We start from the raw sequence: 10,187 nt of genomic DNA, 5'->3' as shown, positions 1-10,187 counted from the left end.
AAACTTACTATGATTAAAATTCAAAAAAAAAATATTTTGGCAAATCTAGAAAATCTGTAGAATCAAATTTAAATCTTATTTCAAAGTATTTTGAATTTCTTTTAAAATTTTTGTTCTGGAAAATCTAGAAGAAATACTGATTTGTCTTTGTTAGAAATATAGCTTGGTCCAATTTGTTAAATATTCTAACAAAGTGCAGATTGGATTTTAACCAATTTAAAACATGTCATCAAAATTCTAAAATGTATCTTAAATCAGGGAAAATTACTAATGATGTTCCATAAATTATTTTTTAATTTTTTCAAAAAGATTCAAATTAGCTAGTTTTTCTCTTCTTTTTGTCGGTTGAATTTTGAATTTTAAAGAGTCGAAATTGAAGATAAACTATGTTTCAAAATTTTATTTTAATTTTTTTTGTGTTTTCTCCTCTTTTAAACCGTTCAATTAAGTGTTTTTTTCATCATTTATTCTCTACAAAAAACCTTCCGTAAAAGGAAAAAAAAAAGTACGACGGAATGACAGACAGAAATACCCATTTTTTTATATATATATAAATTTATTTATTTAAGTATTATTGTTTAAATCACACTTACGTGTAACTTACAAATGACAATATATTTATTTATTTAAGTGTGTATCAAACTGGTAGCCCTTCGCATTAATCAGTACCCAAGAAGTAGTTTTTGGTTTCAAAAAGGTTGGTGACCCCTGTACTAGGGCATCAAATCAGTGTCAGTTGAGTCGGTCCATAGGTTGCCTGTAGGGATTTTTAATGTCCAGCAGATGTCAGTATTTAGTGACACAGTATCGACACAGTATCAATACAGTTTTGCAATGTGTCAAAACGCTTCATGACGCCTCATCAACCCATCACTAGAATAAACTATGAACAATTAAACAAAACTTGCAAACTATGGCTTGAATAAAGAAAACTTACTTGGCATGGACAAAAAAGGAGCAGCGTGAACATGGACATGAAAAAATGGACAGAGCATAAATGTGGTGAGGTCGTCAGGACGAACAACAGAAAATGAATGAACTTAAATACTATGGACATGATTAACAACAGGTGCGTGACTCAAAACAGGTGCGTGACTTGACAGGTGAAACTAATGGGTAACTATGGTGACAAGCAGGGCCGGCCCGTGGCATAGGCCGTATAGGCAAATGCTAAGGGCGCCGTCCATCAGGGGGCGCCACGCCAGTGCCACAAATGTTGGAGAAAAAAAATAAATAAATAAAAGTTGATACTATTATTTCTAAATACAAAAAAATAATCCCACGTTAATTAAAATGCAAAGTAAAGCCTATTTAATAGAAATATTATTTGTTACAACATTACGCCCCCCCCCCCCCCCCAACCCCCCCACCCCCGCACGGTGCGCCCCCTCCCTTCCCGTATCATGACTCTTTTTGGACGTCACCACATCAAAAAATCAACACAACATGTCAAAACGGCCAAAACTGTCAGGTGCCCAGGGAAGAAAAAAGAGAAAAGAAGAGAAGGAGAAACAAGAAAATACAGAGGTAGCAGGTAGGTAACGTTAGCCTACATGAAATTATTTGTCTGTTACAGAACGTGATAGTAACCTGGCTTTTTAGCATTAAGCTAATGTTACATGATTCGGCAATTGCTAATCAATAAATAGCTAGTTCTGTTTTAACGTCGGGTTAATATTGTGGAGGGGACTAAATTGTTATGGAAAATAATAATGTAACGTTAGGTAAATACAGTACTCCCACCTTACATTCCTCAGGGACATTTGTATTAGATCTTTTAAGCAGGTGTTTTTTGTTTACATTGTTATTGCCTTCTGGTTAGCTAATGTTTGCCCTGCAGGTAATAGTCACTTTTCCACCCCTTTATATATTAGGTATAGTTGTAAGTAAAAAAAAAAGGTCAAAGACAAAGCTATTCGGTTTCTTCTGAGTATATACACTTCAATGCCGATGTGGGGGGGCGCCACCTAAAATTTTGCCTAGGGCGCCAGATTGGTTAGGGCCGGGCCTGGTGACAAGACAAGGGAGTGAAAAGACAGAAATCAAACAAAACATGACTTAAAACAAAACATGATTACACAGACATGACAAGTAACTATTATATCATGCAAAAGTGCAGATTCCAACCATTGAAATACTTTGTATAGTTCAAGACTTCCAGTACCGTATTTTCCGCACTATAAGGCGCACCTAAAAACCACAAATTTTCTCAAAAGCTGACAGTGCGCCTTATAACCCGGTGCGCTTTATATATGGATTAATATTAAGATTAATTTTCATAAAGTTTCGGTCTCGCAACTACGGTAAACAGCCGCCATCTTTTTTCCCCGTAGAAGAGGAAGTGCTTCTTCCTCTACGCAAGCAACCGCCAAGGTAAGCACCCGCCCCCATAGAACAGGAAGCGCTTCTTCTTCTACTGTTCACCTGCTGCCCTCTGGGAAGTGCTACAGGTGCATTAAAACCAAAACAAACAGGCTAAAGAACAGCTTCTTCCCCAGGGCCATAACCATCCTGAACGGACTGCCCCATTGTCCCTCATAACTGCCTTCTCTTCGGTGCAATAACCCATTCCACCAACCACCCTGTTTTTGTTTTGTTTTTTCATGTATATATTCATTTCACACCATATTCATTGCACTTCTACATTTTTTATATTTGCACATTGTTTTTCTAGCATGCACACATCGCACTGTATGGAATGGCCTCAATCTCGTTACCTTGCGCAATGACAATAAAGCTGATTCTGATTCTGATTCTGATTCTGTAAGCAACCACCCGCCCGCGTAGAAGAAGAAGAAGCGCGCGGATATTACGTTTCATTTCCTTTGTGTGTTTACATCTGTAAAGACCACAAAATGGCTCCTACTAAGCGACAGGGATCCGGTTCATGAAAAGACGCAATCTCTCCATCCGCACACGGACTACTACTATTTCACAGCAACTGCCTAAAGACTTTCAAGAAAAGCTGGCTACTTTCCGTGCATATTGTAAAAACCAGATAGCTGAAAAAAAGATCCGGCCAGAGAACATTATCAACATGGACGAGGTTCCACTGACTTTTGATATTCCTGTGAACCGCACTGTGGATACAACGGGAGCACGTACGGTGAATATTCGCACCACAGGGAATGAGAAGTCATCCTTCACTGTGGTTCTAGCTTGCCATGCTAATGGCCAGAAACTTCCACCCATGGTGATATTCAAAAGGAAGACCTTGCCAAAAGAGACCTTTCCAGCCGGCGTCATCATAAAAGCTAACTCGAAGGGATGGATGGATGAAGAAAAGATGAGCGAGTGGTTAAGGTAAGTTTACGCGAAGAGGCCGGGTGGCTTTTTTCACGCAGCTCCGTCCATGTTGATATACGACTCCATGCGCGCCCACATCACGCTGGTTTTTAATATATTATTAAAGTTTGACTGACCTATCTGACTGTTTTTTTGACATTCCTTTAGCGCAGTTAGATGCGGCTTAGGGGCGTCTTATAGGTGGACAAAGTTTTGAAATATGCCGTTCATTGAAGGCGCGGCTTATAACCCAGGGCGCCTTATGGTGCGGAAAATACGGTAACTTAAAAACATCACTGCACATCGTAATGGCAGCTACAGTTTCCATCTTCAAGATCTAAAAAAAAAAATATTAAGGAATGTGCGAACGGGCCAGATTGAAAAGCTTAACGGGCCTTAAGTTTCCCGGGTCTGGTCTAAACCCAGCTCAAGTTCCCTATCAGTGGGTAAACACCTAATGTAACACCATTACTGTTACATTTAAAATGTACCTTTTTTAGAAGGGATTTTAGTGGCTAGCCGAGGTCAAGGGGCGCCTGTTATTATTATTACTACAAATCTTCATCTGATAAAATTGCCCCTCCAGTGGGCAACCTCTCACTTTTGGCCCGTTTCACACCCCAAAGCTTTTCAATCTACTCCGCCGCTCGCAAGTTACGATATGCCGACCAAATGTGAGCACGCTTTGGTGTCTTTGTATTTATTTTGTTGATTGAGATTTGTAGCCGCGCCTCAGATGACGTCAGACTCCCCGCCTTCCTGCTCATGGTTTAATTTTTTTTTTTTTTTGTGTGGTGTTTTTAGGCTGAAATATGCTCACAGCGCGACGATAGAAACAAGCTGAGAAGACACAAGTCCAAAGTGGTAAGTCCAAGATTTTTTTTTACTCTTTTTGCGTGCTCGGTGGTTGCCTGAAAGGCGCTTAACATTTGATGAACTTACACACGGACACAAGAAAATAATAACATTATGTTACAAAAGCAGAGAAAGGTATGATTTCACTCCCCTATAGTAACCATAGCATCTGTTTTCAAATCGGATTAAAAAAAAAAATATATATATATATAATATATGTATACATATACATGTACTTAACAAAAAAAGGTGAAATAACTAAAAACATGTTTCTTCAAATTAGCCGCCCTTAGCTCTGATTACTGCTTTGCACACTCTTGGCATTCTCTCGATGGGCTTCAAGAGGTAGTCACCTGAAATTGTTTTCACTTCACAGGTGTCATATCTGTCAATCTACAATGTAAATTAGACATTAGACAAACTTTATTGAGCCACAAGGGAAATTGTTCCACACAGTAGATCAGTTACAAAGGATGGAAAGGATAATGCACACAAGGGCGCAAAAAGAGGGCGAAAAAAAGAAGGTATAAAGTAGACTAAAAATGCACCAAAGTAGCAATATAAAATGTAACATATATGTAATATTTACTTATTATATATACAGTATCTAATATATACTGATATATTATTATATTATATTGTATTTGTATACTATATTATATTAAATTAGTTTTTAATTATTAAATAGTCATGGAAATAAAGAAAACGCATTGAAATGAGAAGGTGTGTCCAAACTTTTGGCCTGTACTGTATGTGTATATATATATATATATATATATATACACAAATTATATATTTTTTCTAAATAAAAAATAAACAAACAACAAAAAGTACAAAATCTCCCCCAAAAAATAAATATATATAAAATGTATTTATTATTATTATTTTAATCATTGTTCTTTTCAATGTACACAAATTATGATTTTTTTTCTAAATAAAAAATAAACAAACAACAAAAAGTACAAAATGCAAAAAATGCAAAAAATATGTGTATATATATATATATATATATATATATATATATATATATATATATATATATATATATATATATATATATATATATATATATATATATATAAAATATGTATATATATATATATATATATATATATATATATACATATTTTTTTGCATTTTTTGCCATTTGTACTTTTTGTTGTTTGTTTATTTTTTATTTAGAAAAAAATCATAATTTGTGTACATATATATATATATATGTATATATATATATATATATATATATATATATATATATATATGTATATATATATATATATATATATATATGTATATATATATATATATATATATATATATATATATGTATATATATATATATATATATATATATATATAAAATATGTATATATATATGTATACATATATGTATATATATATATATATATATATATATATATATATATAATTTTTTGCATTTTTTGCATTTTGTACTTTTGTTGTTTGTTTATTTTTTATTTAGAAAAAAATCATAATTTGTGTATATATATACATCTATATATATATATACATACATACATGTGTATGTATATATATATATATATATATATATATATATATATATATACATATTTTTTTGCATTTTTACATTTTGTACTTTTTGTTGTTTGTTTATTTTTTATTTAGAAAAAAATCATAATTTGTGTATATATATACATCTATATATATATATATATACATACATGTGTATGTATATATATATATATATAAACATTTTTTTTTGAATTTTTGCATTTTGTACTTTTTGTTTTGTTTATTTTTTATTTAGAAAAAAAATCATAATTTGTGTATATATACATATATATATATTTTATTTTTGTAATTTTTTTTTTTTTTGCAAAAAAATATGTATATATATATATATATATATATATATATATATATATATATATATATATATATATATATATATATATAATTTATTTATTATTATTATTTTAATTACAAAATAATATATTCACTGCAGTGGACATTGTTTTTTTTGGCCTGTTCAATTAGTCATAGTTACAGAATTTGGGGAAATAAATGCGCTGTCAGACCGGACAAACACATCCACAGCAGAAGACCGCGAGTTCTCCGGGGGTTGATCTAGTTGTTGGTGGTGTTCCAAAGTCAGCTCCATCCAGGATTTCGCAGGCTTTTTATGTGATTGTCATGCCCTGAAGTGCCTGAATTAGCAGCAATTCAATTATATTGAATCAACTTGTGATTTTATGACATCTGTTATGACCGTAGATTTCAACAATTTTTTTTAACTTGTTTTACACTGCACATACCTAAAAGTAGACACTAGATGGCTGTAAAATCCCATATTCAGAGCTCATTTTCAAATTATTGTACTTTTCGATAATAATAGTAGTAATTAATTGTAATTACAGAAATAAACACCAGCAAAGCCTTCCTTATTGTCCTCTGTCTGCTCTGTAGTCGACAAGTTGCAGACATTCTTTGTGTATGTTTTATGCCTGAAGAGTGTTTGTCCATTTTAAACATTCATTTATGTTCCAACACATTGACTTCCGCTTGTTAAGAGCATTTGTGAACTGTTGAGAGTGATCTGTAGCAGTCATTTTTGTTGGTCAATTTAAGACGATGAAAGATTATCGTCTCGAACATGTAAATGCTGCTTCTTTGCTTCGCTGCCATTGCCCATGAAAAACTGTTTCTATTTGCCTTACCTTTGATAAAGGTTAAATAATATATATATATATATATATATATATATATATATATATATATATATATATATATATATATATATATATATATATATATATATATATATATATATATATATGTATGTGTGGGAAAAAAATCACAAGACTACTTCATCTCTACAGGCCTGTTTCATGAGGGGTTCCCTCAATCATCAGGAGATTTTAATGGGAGCATTCGCATACCATGGTTTATATAGGGCACAGAGTGGGTGGGTACAGGCTGGCGTAGGGGCGTGGTGATTGGCTCATGTGTTACCTAGGAGGTGTTTCCGTCTGTGGCGGCATGCTGATACAATTTCGCTGCGCTTGTTGAGGGATGACAGGTCTGGACGGTATATAATAAACAGTTTCTCTTTCAAGCATAGGTTGCATCTTTTATTACCACTATTGTAAGGTGTGCTGGATGCAAGAATTTGCCATGTTATTGAATATTCAACATTATTGTCTTTGAGGTCCCAAATGTGTTTGCTGAGTTCTGTGGTATTCCGCAGGTTTTGGTTCCTGAAAGAAGCCTTGTGATTGTTCCATCTGGTTTTAAACTCTCCCTCGGTTAATCCTACATATGTGTCGGATGTGTTAATGTCCTTGCGTGTTACCTTAGATTGGTAAACAACTGATGTTTGTAAGCACCCACCGTTGAGAGGGCAATCAGGTTTCTTGCGGCAGTTGCAGCCTTTGCTGGTTTTGGGGTCGCTCTGTCCGGGGGTCGACGGCTCATTTGCAATTGTTTTGTTGTGGTTTGAGATGATTTGTCGTATATTGTTCATACAGCTGTAGCTCAATTTAATGTTGTTCTTGTTGAATACTTTTCTTAGGGTGTTGCCTTTGGGGAAGTGTTTGTCATTCAGACTGAGGAATTTGTGGCCAATGTTCGTTGAGACGTTTTTGCTGTATGGGGGGTTGTACCAGATGATGTTGTTTCGTTTTCTGTTCTTTTTTGGTTGGTTTCCTGGCGTGGGTTCATAGGTGAGGGTGAAATTGTATCCGCTTTCATCAAGGGCTTTTTGGTACGGGGGGGTTGCTTGGTCAAATTCAGCTTGGCTAGATGACAGCATCGATAGTCTTTTATTAATTCCGGTAGGTATTCTTTTCGTGGTGGTGGGTGGGTGGTTGCTGTCATGGTGCACGTATTGGAGTGTTGTGTTGGATTTCGTGAATGGTTGGTAGCTGTTATTTCTCAGGTTGAAAGTGACGTCGAGGAAGTTGACGGTTTGCTTGTTGGCTTCAATCGTGATCCGTAGGCCGTTCTCTTTTGAAAATTTGGCATATGCGCTTCTTGGTATTCTCGCTGCTCCTTGGCGAGGCGCGACACACTGCCAGTCCGTATATATATATATACACATCATACATACATACATACATACAATAATTTGGTTATATGGTCGACATGTGCATTTGACCCGAAAAATTATTGTTTGCCAAAAATGAAGCTGATTTGCCAAATTGTGTTGGAAAGTTGCAAGGCCATGCATAATTCACACAGATTGATGAATTTTGCATGAATTTCTGCGGTCGCAACATCGCAAATACCTGGAGTATTATGTTGTAAGTATTATAATTAAGTGTGAGGGCCGCCAAAAATATCTGTTTCTCAGCTGTGGTCCGTCTGGACGCGTCTGGCACTCAGATGCAATACATTTTTCCACCACTTGTGGCAGTAATGACAATATCAAACAAACAGAAGAAGTCTGGAGCTAAAGAGTTGGTTCTTAAGCGCAAAAATTATGACTAAAGTGATGAATCGATATTTTCATCTGCACCTACATTTTATGGACAGTTAAGTTAGGAAACATATTCAATATCATTTTAGTTTATTTACTTTAGCACAACATAATTTTATGTAAATATATTTTTTGTCAGTTATTTTTGAGTCCCTGCTTATGCGGTAGATTTAAATAGTACTTATGTTTCTAATCAGCCTGATAAAAGCCTAATGTTTAAATAAACAATACTCTTTGTGATTAACACAAGGTTTCATATAATTGAACAAGGTTGCAAAGTAGGTCCTTAAGTGCAAAAATTATGACTAAAGTGGTAAATTTGTATTTTCATTTGCACTTACATTTTATTTAACTGTTAAGTTAAGAAACGTATTCAATATCACTTTAGTTTATTTACTTTAGCACAACATAATTTTATGTAAATGTATTTTTCGACACTTATAATTATGAGTCCCCGCTTATGCAGTATATTTTTAGATAGTACTAATTTTTCTAATCAGCCTGATATAGGACTAATGTTTAAATAAATAATAATCTATGTGACTAACACATGGTTTAATATCATTTAACAAGGTCATAAACCATATATAGTTTGGATATGATAATTGAATACGATTAAAATCAAGAATAAGATCACTAATTGTAAAAGGGGAGGAGTATATTTACAGCTAGAATTCACCAAGTCAAGTATTTCATATATATATATATATATATAGATATATATATATAGATATATAGATATAAGAAATACTTGACTTGGTGAATTCCAGCTATATATATATATATATATATATATATATATATATGTATTTTATTATATATATATATATATATATATATATATATATATATATATATATATATATATATATTATATATATATATATATTTTATATATAAATAAATAAAAAAATTAACACTGAAATTCAAGTATTTATTTTATTTATATATATATATATATAAAATAAATACTTGAATTTCAGTGTTCATTTATTTACACATATACACACACATAACACTCATCTACTCATTGTTGAGTTAAGGGTTGAATTGTCCATCCTTGTTCTATTCTCTGTCACTATTTTTCTAACCATGCTGAACACCCTCTCTGATGATGCATTGATGTGTGGCACGCGGGCTTTCATCAAATAGCACTAGATGGCAGTATTGTCCTGTTTAAGAGTGTCACAACATTGCTGTTTACGGCAGACGAACGGCTTTACGGTAGACAAAAACGTGACTGCTGCTGTTGTTGTGTGTTGTTGCCGCGCCGGGAGGACGTTAATGAAACCGCCTAACAATAAACCCACATAAGAAACCAAGAACTCGCCCTCCATCATTCTACAGTTATAACGTGATTGGGCAGGCACGCTGTTTATATTGTGGGTTAGCGGACTCAGGTCCTCATGGACCTGAGTCCGCCTGAATTTCGGGAGATTTTCCGGAGAAAATTTGTTTCGGGAGAGGCGCTGAATTTCGGGAGTCTCCCGAAAGGGTTGGCAAGTATGCTTTGATGTAAATACAGCTTTCATAATGACGGTCCTGCCAGGTCCACTCCCTGAAGGTTTGGCGTCTTAATAGCAGAGTT

General features: G+C 33.9%; 1 protein-coding gene across 1 annotated transcript in view; it reads left to right on the top strand.

The window, feature by feature from the left end:
• foxp2 (forkhead box P2) overlaps positions 1-10,187 on the top strand; it is a 476,912-nt gene that overhangs the window by 54,716 nt on the left and 412,009 nt on the right. The window contains exon 3 of the mRNA XM_061961406.1: positions 4,090-4,149. The gene's annotated coding sequence lies outside the window, so the exon portion shown is untranslated. The remainder of the gene's footprint in view (positions 1-4,089; positions 4,150-10,187) is intronic.

The sequence above is a fragment of the Nerophis lumbriciformis genome, linkage group LG05, assembly GCF_033978685.3.
Source record: "Nerophis lumbriciformis linkage group LG05, RoL_Nlum_v2.1, whole genome shotgun sequence".
NCBI lineage: Eukaryota > Metazoa > Chordata > Actinopteri > Syngnathiformes > Syngnathidae > Nerophis > Nerophis lumbriciformis.
Note: the sequence above shows the minus strand (reverse complement) of the source record. Positions and strands in the feature narration are given on the sequence as shown.